Here is a 14536-nt window from a genome sequence, read left to right on the forward strand (position 1 = left end):
GAGAAGGCAGGGTGAGTCTTTGTGCCTCTCTGCCTGATTCTTTGTCAAAACTCGAGCCAGGCTAGGTCAGATCAGAGTTATAAATCTGAAAGCAGAAAACCTCCTCTCTTCTCCTTTCCCCTCCAGACACTCTGCGCTGTGCACTGGAGACACAAAGAGGGGAATCCCTAAGCATGTACACACCAGGTGAGTTTGCAGGTGGAGATTGTCTTTGAATTATGACAGATTTCTCAGGAAACATTGTTATAAGTTTCTAGCTCAAGTGAAAATCAGTTTGACTCTGACCAGGATGCTTGACAATCTAAAAGTGAAATAATTAAATACTGGGAAGATCCCGTGTGAAGTCAAACAAATGACTCTGACACCAGGCTTGGTGCTGAGTTCATGCCCACGCTGCTAAACAGAAACCTCTCCCTCAGCAGCACCCAAAGCCCCTAACTCTGACCCTGAGGTTTTGATAGACAGTCACAAGCCTTTTAAGGAAGAATGAGTCAAGAGCTCTCTGCCCTCTGGGCTGACACCCCCTCTCCTTTACCCTGACACAGGGGTCTCCCCCATCCCCGTAATCCAACATCCCGCCTTTGCTTTGGACAGGCTGGGCTCTCCCATTGGAGTGGCTCACTGCTTCTGGGATAGGGGGACACACTCTCTCTGATGCTGCCCCCCTCTTTCTGGGCTGGGAATGGGCTGCCCCACCCAATCCTGCCCCTTCCTCTCTGCCCCTTGGCCTGGCACTGGAGGATGTTCATTGCCAGCAGCGAGATACAGCCAGGAAACTTTCAGTGGGAGGGGGGGGAGCAGAAGAGGCAGCGTAACAGGGTGGCACTCACCACTCACGAGCGCCTCCGTCTGGCCGAGTGCGTGTGCCTGCACTGTCACTTTAAAAAGCCTTTTCAGCTACTCAGCCAAAGTCACACTGTGTGAATCACACCCTGCCAGGGTACACACCTAACAGGGGCCCGTGGCAGAGCCCTCTGTTAGTGTCCCGCTTCTCTGTCAGTTTGTTCACCTCCCCTTCCCAGCTAGAGAGTGGGGCATCCAGAGCTTCCCTTCCTGGGTGCAGTGATCTCGCCTTTCCCTCAGGGCTCTGTCACAGCTCACCCTGGTCTCTCCTCAGCTCTGGGAGCTCTCCATGGTGCTGCTCCCTTGCCAGTCACGTGGCTTTCCCAGGCTTAGGGTGCCAGAGACACTGAGCTGTCTCTGGTGCTAGAGCTCCTTCTTATAGGCGTTCCTGGCCCCTGATTGGCTGGTTTCTCTGCAGCCAGAGGAATTATTCTCTATGGCCCTTGTCTAGACTCAGGGCCTGATCTATCCTGTCTCAGGCAGGTACCAATTTAAACCCCTGAGGGAAACTCCCTCCCCACTAAAACTTTTCTGACTGTGTCTCTGCTGCTGGGATGGAGCAGCCCCAACAGGAGGAGCTGAGAGCTGAATATCGTGCAGGGTAATAAGAAACCAATGAAGTGGGTCCCATTGCCCAGGCTGAGGCGCTGCAGTGACAGCTCGGCTCAGTCTCAGGGCCCAGGGAAGAGGCAGCTCCCTGGGGCCCAGGCCTGTCCCAGCCACAACAGGGCTGCTGGGGAGGGTGTGAAATGGCCCCAGGCGCCCCCAGGGCTGAGCTCTGCCCCTCACGCCCTGATTCTCTCTCCCCAGCAACTGTGACTCTGGATCCAGACACGGCTCATCCGCAGCTCGTCCTGTCTGAGGATCGGAAACATGTGAAACGAGGAGGCACACGGCGGCAACTGCCCAACATGTCTGAGAGATTTGATCCTGAGCTCTGTGTGCTGGGCTGTGAGGGGTTCACCTCGGGGAGACACTGCTGGGAGGTGGAGGTGGGGGATGGGCGACAGTGGGCTGTGGGGGTGGCCAGAGAATCTATAAATAGGAAGGACTGGAACAGCCGTAACCCCAGTGGGAAGATCTGGGCTGTGGAGCGGTGGGGGGATCAGTTCTGTGCTCTCACTGACCCTGTGACGCCCCTGGACCTGAGCCTGGTCCCCAGCAAGATCCGGGTTTGTCTGGACTGTGACCAGAGGCAGGTGACATTTATCGATGCTGCCAACAAGGCCCCGATCTTCACTTTCCCGGCAGGCTCTGTCTCTGCACAGAGCATTCGACCCTGGTTCCGGGTGGGACTGGGATCCCAGCTCAGCCTCTGTCCCTGAGACAGGGTGGGGGCTGGGAATATCCCACTGTGGGCCCTGTGGGCTGTTTTCAGGACAGATTCCTTGTTAGGGTCCATCACAATCTAGGGTCAGTGAGGGTCCGTCCCACCTGAGATGTGTTACACAAAAGCCTCTTGTTCCCTGCCCAGCTCCCAACAGTGGTTGCAGGCAGTTGATTTGATTGGGGGTAGAGCTCAGTGGTAGAGTGTCTGACTGTAAATTAAATAGTCCTTGGTTCAAATGCAAGTGCCCCCTTAAAAGATCTCCCTTTAATAGAAACATTTACCTTTCCAGTTCTGTTGCATCCTGGATTCCCATTGTACATGGACTCTTTAAATGAATACATACCATTGAAGCTTTCTGGCACCAATATGCATAAACCAGGCAAAGCTGTTCCTCAGCTGGAACCAGCTCAAACCCACAGGCTATGTCTACACTGGTGCAATCTTGTGCCAGAAATATGCAAATGAGGCTAAGGGTGGAATATTGCTGAGCCTCATTTGCATATCTAACATGCTTCCATTTTTGCGGAAGAGGCTCTTGCGCCAGAAGGAGTTGTCTACACTGCCCCTTCTTGTGCAAGAAAAACCCTCTTGCAGCTAAAGGGAAGCCAGGAGAGGAGGCCAGCCTGAGAACTGAGAGTCAGAGATGCCCACCTTACCTTCATATAACAGGCCCCATGGTGTAAGGCGCAGCACTCAGGCCTCTGAATCCTGCAATCTGAGTTCAAATCTCAGTGGAACCTGCAGGGGTTCAGCTGGTTATTACAAGGTTCAGGTGCTTTGGCTTTGATGCACTAGGGCTCAACAAAGAGAGTTTTGTTCCTCTTGCTGGGTGTCTGAGGCCACTGGAGCTCCATCTCCAGACTGAGCAGACGGGCGGGAAGGGCCTGATGCCATCACAGCTGCAGGGCAGGTCACCCACCTGACCACTGAGCTCAGCCCATGCTGGAGACAGCCAGACAGTGTGAGCAGGTCAGAGGGGGAATTGGGGGAAGGGTCCTGAGTCCTGGCTCCCAGTCATGCACCTTGGCACAAAGACCGATGGCCCCTGCACAAAGTGCATTGTGGGAATAAGAGTTGGGGAAGCAGGAAAGGGGCCGGCCCCTCAGCACCAGGTCACAGGCAGGAGAAGACGGGAGTGAATCCTGCTACCTCTGCCATGGCCTGGCACAGGAGGGCTGGGGTCTAGCAGCTTTTCACCCCGGCTTTGTGGGAGGCCAAGTAGGAAGGGGCCTCTGGAGGCTCATAGCCCCCTGGCCTGTTGTGTCTGTGGAAAGGGGGGAAGAGGACACACACTTGTCACTGGGGAACAGGGCGCATGGATCCCACTCGTTCCTGCAGAAAATGAAACAGGCTGAGCATTTTTCAGAGCACAGGCCAGAGCCCTTCTCCTGTCCCTGGAGAGATGGAAATGGGGCCGTTCCTTGTGGGGAAAGAAGTGGGTGTGTCAGGAGTGGGGTTCAAGTTCAAACCTCTCCACAGACCAGAATCCCCCATTAGGGGCAAGAAAGAGCCTTGAGTCAGGCAGTGGAGAACACTTGGCTCCTGTTATGCTGCGATGAGATATTAGGAAACCTGTTGCACACAGTCTGGCTAGCTTGGTTGGTAGCGCATGAGACTCTTAATTTCATGGTCATGGGTTCAAGCCCCATGCTGGGTGATGCTCTTCTTTAACTCACATTCTCAGCCTGCAAGCAATTGGCTCTCAGTTTTCACCAGGGTTTTAGAAAAAAAAGTCTAGTCCTGGGTCCAGCTTTAGTAGAAGCAGAGAAAGAACCAACTGCAATTTCCATCTTCTGAGGAGAAGGGAAGAGGATTTTCTTCTCCTCAGTTCTAGCCACATCAGCCCAGGGAGGAGAAAAAATAACCCTCCGCCTGCTGATTGTCCCCTGCACCTTCTGGTCCAAAACCCCTTTCCACAAAAATGGTGGCTCATTAGATATGCAAATGAGGCTTACCCACTGTGTTGGCCACTTGCCACTGCTCCTACTGGCCGCCCTCCAGCCACCCCATCCATGCTGCTGTGGGTGCCAGTGTCTCACCACACTGTGAAATCAGACGAGAGACGGACACTGTCAGTAAACACTCGTATCAGAAACGCTCCTCTGGATGCTGGGCCCACCAGAGCCGTGTGCCGCTGGCCACTGCCTGCTCCATGGACATCTTCCCATTGCAGAGCGTGCGCCGAGCCAGACTGTGACTAGACAGCCCATCTCTGGGCACCCAGGGGCTACATCTACACTGCAGGCTTCTTGCTCAAGAATGGCCATTCTTATGCAAAATTTTGAGGAGCATTTACACTGCACACACGTTCCTCAACAAGTAAATATATGGCAAAATGTAGGAAAAGGGCTTCTTGAACAAGAGTTATTCCTCTCCCCATGAAGAATAAACCCTCTTGTGCAAGAGCTCTTGCACAAGAAGGTAGTATGAATGGGGAACGTTTTTTTTTGTGCAAGAAACCTCTATGGCTAAAATGGCCATCAGAGCTTTCTTGCACAAGAGAGCGTGCACACTGCCACGGACATTCTTGCGCAAAAACACATGGCAGTGTGGACGTGCTCTTGCACAAGACATTTTGCGCAAGAATTCTTGCACAAAACAGTTCTTGTGTAATAGCCTGCCGGGCAGATGTAGCAAGGGGGTGTTTGGGTTTGCTACTAGCACTGAGCTTTGTACAACAGCCCAGGGAACATTGTGAAAAGCCAAAACCTTCCCGCCCTGGGTGTCCCTGGCCAGCCAGCGAGTGGCACAAAGGTTCCTGGCAGTGATGACATTGGGTAGCTTGAAACAAACTCCTACAGCTCAGATGAGGGGGCCGAGTGGTTAAGGCGATGGACTGCTAATCCGTTGTGCTCTGCATGCAGGGGTTCAAATCCCATTTTCATTGGATGTTTGTACCCATCCTCTTGCTTCTCCCAGATCTCTCTTCAGTTCAGTGTCAGCCCCTCCTGTAACCCTGCCTGCCCCAGCCCCTCCCACTGCAGCCTGGGGAAAGGGGAAATCTCTAGAGACACTCCCAGATGGGACCCTCAATCCCTTCTGTCCTCAAGGGGAAACCTCACAAAGGAGATTCCAGGCAGCCAGGCCATGGGGGTCTCTGAGATGCCCCAGCCCTGCGGCCTGTCCCACCTGGCTGTTGCCATGGCCCCTCTGTGAGGTCACTGTCTCCCAGCCAATGAGCTGAGGTGCTGCAAAAGTTCCTTGTGATGTCACTGCTGCCTTGCAGGCTCATGTCCTGCCCCTGGCCAGCCCCTTGGCATGTGTGAGCTGCTCCCCCTCTGCCCCCGTCACTCAGGGCTGGTTCTGGGGCTCAAGCAGGGAACATCAGCTGCTGCTCAGGGGGCCACATGCCCCCAGGGTCACCTTTTAAATGTCAGGGCAAGCCAGGATCTATCCCATCCCTTCCGCAAGACCCCACCCCTTTGCTGAGCCCCTGCCCGCCCCAAACCTTTCCATGGACTCTTGGTTACTAATGGACACTCGCCACTAATGACATAATCACACCCCAGCCATTTTGCTAGGGCTGCAGCTGGGGAGAACAGTTTAATTTAAATAAACAGATTAAGCGTTTGAACTGTCTCATGTTAGTTGATCAAACTTAATTTTAAAGAAAGGAAAACATTGCGGCCAGCACACAAGGTTTCAATGTTGCTTTATTTATGGCAGGGGTGGGGAACCTTTTATGGGTCGGGAGCCACTGACCCGCAGAAAAATCAGGGACCACAAAAGTGAGACACAAAGAAACTCCTCCAAAGGCCCCCAGCCCTCTGTGATGTGGCCCCCAACTAAGACACCTCCCTTCTCTGGCGTTCCAGCCCCATGGCGTGAGGGGAAAGGACAGGGAGGACTGAGGTTCACATTTACTTTTCTGGGGCTACAGAACTAGTGGATTTTGTGAACCTGCTTAATCTATTGGCTTTCTAATCGAAAACCTGAACCACTCAGCCACCTCAGCTCTGATTTTAGCAGTGCCAGAGGGCCGGGGAAACTGGTAAATAATCCCAGTGCCCAGGCCTGATGGCACCTGCCCCACAGAATTCACACAGCAAACCTGCCTCCCAGAGCACAGGGGGAGGTGGGGGGGCTCATTGCTGAGCCCTGGGGTGAAGCGTCAAACTAGCATCCTTCTGTGGGGCTGTGAGTGTTGCTGTCCCTGCTGTACAGACAGGGCCATGGAGCCAGGGAGAGATTCACTGAACAGACCAAGGTCACTCAGTGAGTTAGAGCCAAGATCTGCCCCCAGCTCCCTGCCCCACCCACCGACGTGCTGACTCCCTCGCTGCCAGGGGGCTGTTTGCATTGGCCTCTTCTCTCTGGAACCAGGTTTAAGCCACAGCTGAGGCTCTGGGCAGGGGGCTGGGTATGGGGGGGTCTGAGTGTGGGGGGGGGGGAGCGTTTGTTCCTCTGGTTCAGCTCTTCCCTTTCTTCTACCCCAGCAATTGCCCTGCTGCAAAGCAGAGAGAAGCAAGGAGGGGTGCTGTGAGCTACAGTGCAATAGCAAGGGTGTTGGATTTCTAAGCTGTAGAAATCAGGGTGAGCCAGACTAGTCATTCCAAGGTTGTGGGTTCAAATCCCACCAGAGTCCCTTTAGCTGCTCTCTGATTTCCAGAGCAGCTTTCACAGAACAGGCTGGACCTGCCCCTGTTGCATGATGGGAGTGACAGGAAGCTTGTGGTCCCAAGACCTCTGTGTGAGACTCCCATTTGGGGGGGGGGGTCACAGCTCACAGGAGAGAGCCCCTGGGGTACCACACACTGGCCACCAAGACCTGCTCCATGGTCATCTCAGTGCTCTGGGTGCAAGAGATGTGCCTGAGACTCCTGGTGGGTGTGTGGGCCCTGCCCTGCCCTTCCTTCCTGGTGGGGGAGGGGACAAACACAGGGCCGGTTGACAGGGGCTCTGACACTCCAGCAGTGGGGGCGTCCAGCCCTTTAGCCAGATTCAAACCAGGACGGTCGGAGCCTCTCTCGCTCGCCAAGGGGGGGGATTCTGCACTTGCTGCCTTGGGAGCCAGGGTCACATTGCAGAGCTCCCACGGCAGCCCCAGCCGCTCTCCTGCACCCTCCACAATGTGGCTGCATTTTATCCTCCCCCTTCAGTAACAACCGGCCATTCCCCGCAAGCCCCAGCCACTGTGGGACCCGTTCCCTTCCCCAGGAGCAGTGAATGCCAGTGTGGCTCCCTGCGGAGGCTGTGGCTGTGGGAGACAAGCCCCTGGCTTCCGAAGGGAGACAAAATGTGAAGGCGTCGATTTTCACCCATGACTGGGAGCCAGCTGCAGATACCTACCGAAAGCTCATTTTCAGAGGGGGTGCGATCAGCCCTTTCTGTGCATCTGGCTTCTGCAAAGGGCTCAATCAGGCACCTAAAAGTTGAAGAAGTGACATTTAGGGTGTGTCTAGACTACAGGGTTTTGTCGACAAAAGTGGACTTTTGTCGACAAAACTATACCTGCGTCTACACTACCGCTGAGTTCTGTCGACATAACGTCGACAGAACTCAGCAGTTTTGTCGACGCTGGTAAACCTCATTTTACGAGGCATAACACCTTCTGTCGACAGAGTTCTGTCGACAGAAGGTGTTATTGCATGTAGGGTTGTGTCTAGACTACAGGGTTTTGTCGACAAAGCAGCTTGCTTTGTCTACAGAAATGAATGTGTCTAGACGCTCTTTGTCGACAGAAGCTTTGTTGACAGTATCTGTTGACAAAACTTCTGTCGACAAAACCCTGGAGGCTAGATGTACCCTTAGAAGGGTGAATTTCTATCTCTGGCAGCCTTCCCTGTGTTCCCCAGTGGGCTAATGGACCAGGCACTGGCCTTCTAAGCCAGAGATTGTGGGTTTGAGTCCCACCTGGGGTGAGAGTTTCCTGACTTCTTTGGTGAGAGGTCAGCTTCTGTTTGTGACTGAGAAAAAGAGGCTTCACAGTCATCATCTCCTGCTCTCCACACCCCTTCTTAGCAAATTCTGAGGCTGATGTTAGGTGGTGGGGGAGGGGGGTGTTTGCTTAAAATCTCAGGTGTCCTAAGTGAGAGGCAAGGGGCCTACTCTTCTATCAGACAGAGCAGAGCCTGAGGATGGGAGGCTCCAGAGGGGGGAGGGGATAATTATTTGCTCTGGCAAACTGACAGAAAATCCCCAGGCTGTGAAGACACGGTCCTGCCAGGGAGGGGTCTCACTGCTAGTCTCTGTTCCTGTTCCAGGAGCGGAGGGAGTTTTGTCCTGGGCACCAATATAGAAGGCGGGTGCACCTGTGTGTGTGTGTGTGTGCCTGTGTGTGTGTGTGTGGTCACCCGTGGGCTCTTGCTGAGGGGGTGGAGGGTCTCCTGGCCCCATAGCTCCTGCTGAGGAGGGGTGGAGGGACCCCTGGTCCAGTATTTCCTACTCAGGAGAAGTAGAGGTACCCCATTCCCTATAGCTTCTGCCGGGAGGGACCCTGACCCCTTATCTCCTGACGCAGTTTCAGTTTTTCCCAGGCGGGATGCTCCAGGCAGGAGGGATGCCAACACACTGTCACAGTCTGGGCTGGCAGTGATGGTTTTTATGCATGCAGGGAAATGCCCCAGCTTGTCCCCATCACAGAGCTGCTGCCACTTCACTCTTTCCAACTCTCCTCTCCAATCAGCCTTTTCCTGAACCAGAGGTTCCATGGGAGGCCTCTTCTGTGTCCCAGAAGTACACAGGAAAATATGATCAAAGGCTCCCAGAAGGCACCACTGGGAGTCCAATCCAGGATCGCCTGTTTAACTTAGGCAGGGGCTTTAACCAGCTAAGCCACAGTGTCCTCCTCAGGCAGCTTTGTGAAACTGTTCATGAATATTTTCCCAAGTTTAAATTCAGGAAAGAAAAGCCTCTGTGGTGTAGCCATCACTGTGTGTATTTAACATACAGCAGCTCCTTAGTTCAAAGTCCTATAGAAATACAGGCTCTTGAGGTGTCCTTTCTGATGGGACAGGCATGATCTACTTTGAGCTGAGGGTCTTAGGGCTTGGGTAGCTTTCCTTCTTCTTGCTGGTCTCCTTCTTGGACCCCAGTTTATATAGTGAAAATTGAGTCCTGCTTAGCAATATCTTAACCAATTATTTTAGCATAATTTTGCTAACCAGTCATAAGATACTATTGTGATTTACCTAACCAATCATACTCCCCCACCTTAGTTGATTTACATCTAGCAAAATTAATTATACAGCAGACAGAAACAGATCCAAACCAGACAGCGACCACACAGACAAACAATAGAAAAGGGAGGACATTAATCATAGAATGCCCATTGCACAACCACAACTATTGATAAGCAGTTTCTTGCCAGACAAAACGGTGTTTAACTAAGTTTTCTCTACCCATCTTGAGGTCTGTTTCTTATCTGGTACCAGTGGGTGCCATTAGGACAGGATCCCCTTCTCGCAGCCTAGTGTGACACTATTTCAATGTCATTTAGCTGGAATGTGAGTATGTGACTCAAGGCTTTACAGCTAATTGCTGCTGCTCTTGAGTCTGGCTGCAGAAGAAGGCTTTAGTTTAGACCTACTGAATAGCGACAGACCTTCCAATAGGGTTACAGAGAAACCACATTGTTACAGATGACCTTTCCAGGCCAAAGATATAAGATTTCTAGACCAAGGTTCATTCAATTGATTTGTTTTTTTGTGGACCTGACCCGACCGCACCCCTAAAGACTCTAGAACAAAGAACACACATGAGAAGAACCCAACTTTCTTCCTTTTGCTGTGACATGGATGGATCTAGCTCAGGTTTCACTCAGGGGGTCTGTCTGCATGTGAAGTACCAGTGACAACCGCTGTGCTCCTCTGCCCCTCATCAGCAATGCCATCTACTTGGGGGAGCAGTTGCCCTGAGACTTGCAGTAGGGATAACCTGGACAAACCAGCATTTATCAAACACCCTTTGATAACTCAGCTAGCAGAGCGGAGGACTGTAGCGTGTGCTTAGCAAGTGATCCTTAGATCGCTGGTTCAACTCCGGCTTGAAGGAGTGATTCTTTTCCCTCCAGCCTGGCCTTAGCAGAAGGCAACCAAGGTGGTTGCCTTGGGTCCATGTCTTCAGAACCCTGCACTGCAATTGACAAAACAATGGTGGGGAGGAGCTGCCAATCACATTTCTTGGGCTGTGCAGGTTCTGTCCGCACACAAAAGTTCTTTTGGAACAATGGCCGTTATTCCACAATAACAATGCAGGAGTCTACACAGCAATTCCGTTAGTTTGAAATAATTCTGAAGTAACAGACGGTTTATTCCGACTTCTGCAAACCTCATTCTACAAAGAATAACGCCTGTTCCAAATTAGCTATTTCAAAATAAGGCCTGTGTAGATGCGCCACTGCTGCTAGTTTGAACTAGCCCCTTCTTGTGGACATACTAACTTATTCTTCTGAGACAGGTCGCCTACACTGGGGAGCCTGCCTCAGACTATTCTGAGGTTTCCCTGCAGTGTAGACGTGCTAGTTCGAAATAAACTATTTTGGAATCACTATTCAAGGACAGCTTATTCCAAAATAAATGTGCCGTGTAGTCGTAGCCAGAGGGATGAAGCAGCAGGAGGAAAGCCAGGAGTGCAGAGGCCAGCCTGAAAACTGAGTGTCCCCAATGCCCATGAAGAGGTCAGTGTGTAGGGCCCATGGTGTAAGGGGCAGCACTCAGGACTTTGAATCCTGCAATCTGAGTTCAAGTCTCAGTGGGACCTGCTGGTTTGAGCTTGTTATTGTGAGGTTTTTTCACACTGCACAGCTATGTCTATGCTGCAGGCTTTTTGTGCAAGAATGGCCATTCTTGTGTAAAAACTAGCCGAGTGTTTACCCTGCATGTGCATTCTTGCGCAAGAAAATGTACAGGAAACCATTGGAAAAGAGGGCTTCTTGCACAAGAAGGCAGTGTGCACAGGCAAGAGGGATTTCTTGTACCTAAAACAGCCATTAGAGCTTTCCTGCACAAGAGAGTGTTCACAGATGCTCTTTATAAGGAGATAAACCTTTTCATAGAGCTAGAAGGAACTTTGAGAGGTCAGCCAGTCCAGTCCCCACGCTCATGGCAGGGCCAAGAGCCATCCCTGACAGATTTGTCTCAGATGTCTCTAAATGGCCCTTTCAAAGATTAAACTCATAACCCTGGGTTTAACAGGCCAAGGCTCAAACCACTGAACTATTTCACCCTCTTGGACCAAACTCCATGGCAGCGTGGATGTGCTCTTGAGCAAGAACTCGTGCCGAGAACAGTGCTCCCTGTGCACTGGCCTTTTATCTGGGTGCTGGCAGGGGGGTGAGAGGTGGCAGGTATTGATGGGTAACAGGTTCAAAGGCGCATACAGAGAAGCCAGCAACTGCATCTCTGCAAGTGACCTCACTGTGCACAGCTCAGCTTTTCAGAAACACTCTCCTCCTGTCTGCGCCTAACACCAGTGTTAGCGACTGAGGAGTCCTGTCTGGGGGGAAATGGCAGTTCTAGGGGACACTTGTCCAGTGTTCAAACATCTCACAGATAACATGGCAAGAAGGAAGCCAAAGAGACTCACACCTACTAGGAAACATCACAACTACCACCTTCAATGGGACTTGAACCCACAATCCCGTCATTAAGACACCAATGCATTGTCCATTAGGCCACAGTAGTGGCACTAAAATGACAGAAATTCCCTCTTCCCAATACACATTCCTCGACTTTTAGATGGCAGATTCGAGCTGTTGGAAGGATCCAGAAACACAGGAAGGGCTGAAAATCAGCTCTCAGGAGGCACCTCCAGCTGCCCCCAGAGTGTAGGTCACCCCACACTAGCCATGGCGAATCTCAATACCTTGACATCTCGTCTCCCACCCAAAGCCAGGGGCTTGTCTCCCACAACCGCAGCCTCAGCAGGGAGCCGCACTGGTGCTCACGCTGCTCCTGGGGAAAGGAACGGGTCCCACAGGGGCTGGAGCTGGCGGGGAATGGGCAGTTGTCACTGAAGGGGAAGTATAAAATGCAGCCACGTTGCTGAGGGCAGGGAGAGCAGCTGGTGCTGTGCTGGTGGCACCATGGGACGGCCCTGGGGGAGCTCTGCAATGTGACCCTGGCTCCCAAAGCAGCAAGTGCAGAATCCCCCTCAATGAGCACGAGAGACTCTGACCGGTCTGGTCTGAATCTGGCTGAAGGGCGCAAGTGCCCCAGTGCTGGAGTGTCAGAGGCCAGAAAGACATAGGAAAAAGTAAACAAAGTCCACCACAAGGCACCACTGGGAGTTGAACCCAGGATCTCCTGTTTACTAGACAGGTGCTTTAGCCAGCTAAGCCATGGTGCCTTCCTCAGGGAGCCTGGTGAAACTGTTCTACTCTATGGTCCCAGACAACACCTTTGCCTCCCAAAGTGCAGCCAGTCCCCATTTCCCTGCAGCCCTGGCAGTGTCTGGCTCCCTGGGCACAGAAAGCTACAGCTCAGTGGGCAGAGGCTCTGACATGCACATCTCCACCAGTTGCTTGGCCTGGGGAGTTGGCCTTGAGCTTTAGCATTGCTGAGGGGAGGGAGAAGTGCAGCAAACATTGATTGTCTGGATTGTAAACCCCTGGCTCTCAGGGTTTGGGTTGGAGACCCAGGTGGGGGTCTGGCCTCCTGCAGGTTGGCCCTTTCCTGAGGGCACAGAGTTAAGAGAATTCCTTTACCCTGCACAAACTGAGTTGGCCAAAGTGTAAGTAACAAATTTTTTGTTCACATACAAGTAGAGGAGATCGGTTTCTCACAGTAGTGGTGGCCAAGTGTTTAAGGAGTTTGATTAGAAACCCCTTGCAACCTCACTCAGAGGCTCCTGACAAGTCTGTCTCCTGTGTCCCTCTCCACCTCAGTCCCAGTGTGTGCATGATTTCATAGCTGAGGAAACTCCTTTTTCCCTTCCAATCCTTCCCAAGCAAGCTGTACCCTTCTGTGCCAATATTCCAGTCGTGTATTATCCCACCAAGTCCCTGTGATACCAACTTCTTCCTGCTTATTACCCATCATTCCTGTGTGTCTATACTAGCATCTAAGCCACAGATTAGGGTTTTCTTCCCAGTGCTTCTGTGTTGCTCCTTTATCTCTGCAGTTACAGCCTGTGATCTCTCCCATTTCTGGCCCATCTCCCAGGTGTTCATGTGATTCACTTACCTGTGGGCTTTGGTCACCTGCCCCCATCAAACCTAGTTTAAAGCCTCCTCACTAGGTTAGCCAGTCTGCACCCAAATACTCTTCCCTTCTTTGACAGGTGGACCCCGTCCCTGCTGAGCAGCCCTTCCTGCAACGGCATCCCATGGGCAAGGATGCCAAAGTCCCCTGCCCACTGAGCTGTAGCTTTCTGTGCCCAGGGAGCCAGACACCGCCAGGGCGGGAAGGCTGGAGGGAAATGGCTGCATGTTGGGAGTCAAAGGTGTTGTCTGGAACCTTAAAGTAGAATTTTACACCAGTATGTGAGGGGGGCACCGTGGCTTAGCTGGCTCCGGGGTCTCAAGCAGAACACTGTGGGGGGGGGCACATGTCTCCTTGAGGCAGGTTCCTCACTCCCACGTCCCAGACATGTACTGTGGCACAAAGAGGAAGGGTCCCTGCACAAAGTGGCTACGTCTACACTGGCATGATTTTCGGAAAAGTATGTCTAGATTGGCAGGATGCTTTTCCGCAAAAGCACTTTTTGCGGAAAAGCGTCCATGGCCAATCTAGACACGGTTTTCTGCAAAAAAGCCTCGATTGCCATTTTCGCGATGGGGGCTTTTTTGTGGAAAACAGTACTGTGCTGTCTACACTGGCCCTTTTGCGCAAAAGTCTTTCAGAAATGACTTTTGCCTGAACGGGAGCAGCATAGTATTTCCGGAAAAGCACTGACGATCTTAAATGAGATCGTCAGTGCTTTTCCGGAAATTCAAACGGCCAGTGTAGACAGCTGGCAAGTTTTTCCGCAAAATCATCTGGTTTTGAGGAAAAACTTGCCAGTCTAGACACAGCCAGTGTGTCACAGGGATAAGCGTTATCCCGGGAACAAGCAGCACCCTTCAGAAGAGACACCCCTGGTCTGGAGCCAACAAACCCAGGAGCCGCACAACTCAGGATCCCCAAAGGCACTGACACAGACTCAGACTCCCTGGCACAGGAGAATCCCAAGCCTCAGTTCTGCCGGCCAGCGGTTTCCCCTCTTCCGCTTCTTGTCAGCTCCCTGCAAAACACCTCACAACGGTAGGTGAGGCTGAGTGGGGATAAACCCAGCTGTGCTGTAGAGCGGCTGTTAGATGGGGAAAGAGAGGTGCTCCCGCCGCCTCCCTGAGCAACTCACACATGTAAGAAAACTGCAGTTGAAGGTGTTTGCACAGGGGCCAGGCTGGCCAAGTTGTCTAAGGTGCCACACTCAAGTTTCTAT

General features: G+C 52.4%; 1 protein-coding gene and 1 non-coding gene across 4 annotated transcripts in view; one reads left to right on the forward strand and one right to left on the reverse strand.

Moving 5' to 3' along the window:
- LOC142821516 (uncharacterized) overlaps positions 1–14536 on the forward strand; it is a 369045-nt gene that overhangs the window by 143925 nt on the left and 210584 nt on the right. The window lies entirely within an intron of this gene.
- TRNAT-AGU (transfer RNA threonine (anticodon AGU)) lies at positions 12387–12460 on the reverse strand. The gene has a single exon. It is a non-coding gene; the product is annotated as a tRNA-Thr (tRNA).

This window comes from Pelodiscus sinensis, chromosome 31 (assembly GCF_049634645.1).
Source record: "Pelodiscus sinensis isolate JC-2024 chromosome 31, ASM4963464v1, whole genome shotgun sequence".
Classification (NCBI taxonomy): Eukaryota; Metazoa; Chordata; order Testudines; family Trionychidae; genus Pelodiscus; species Pelodiscus sinensis.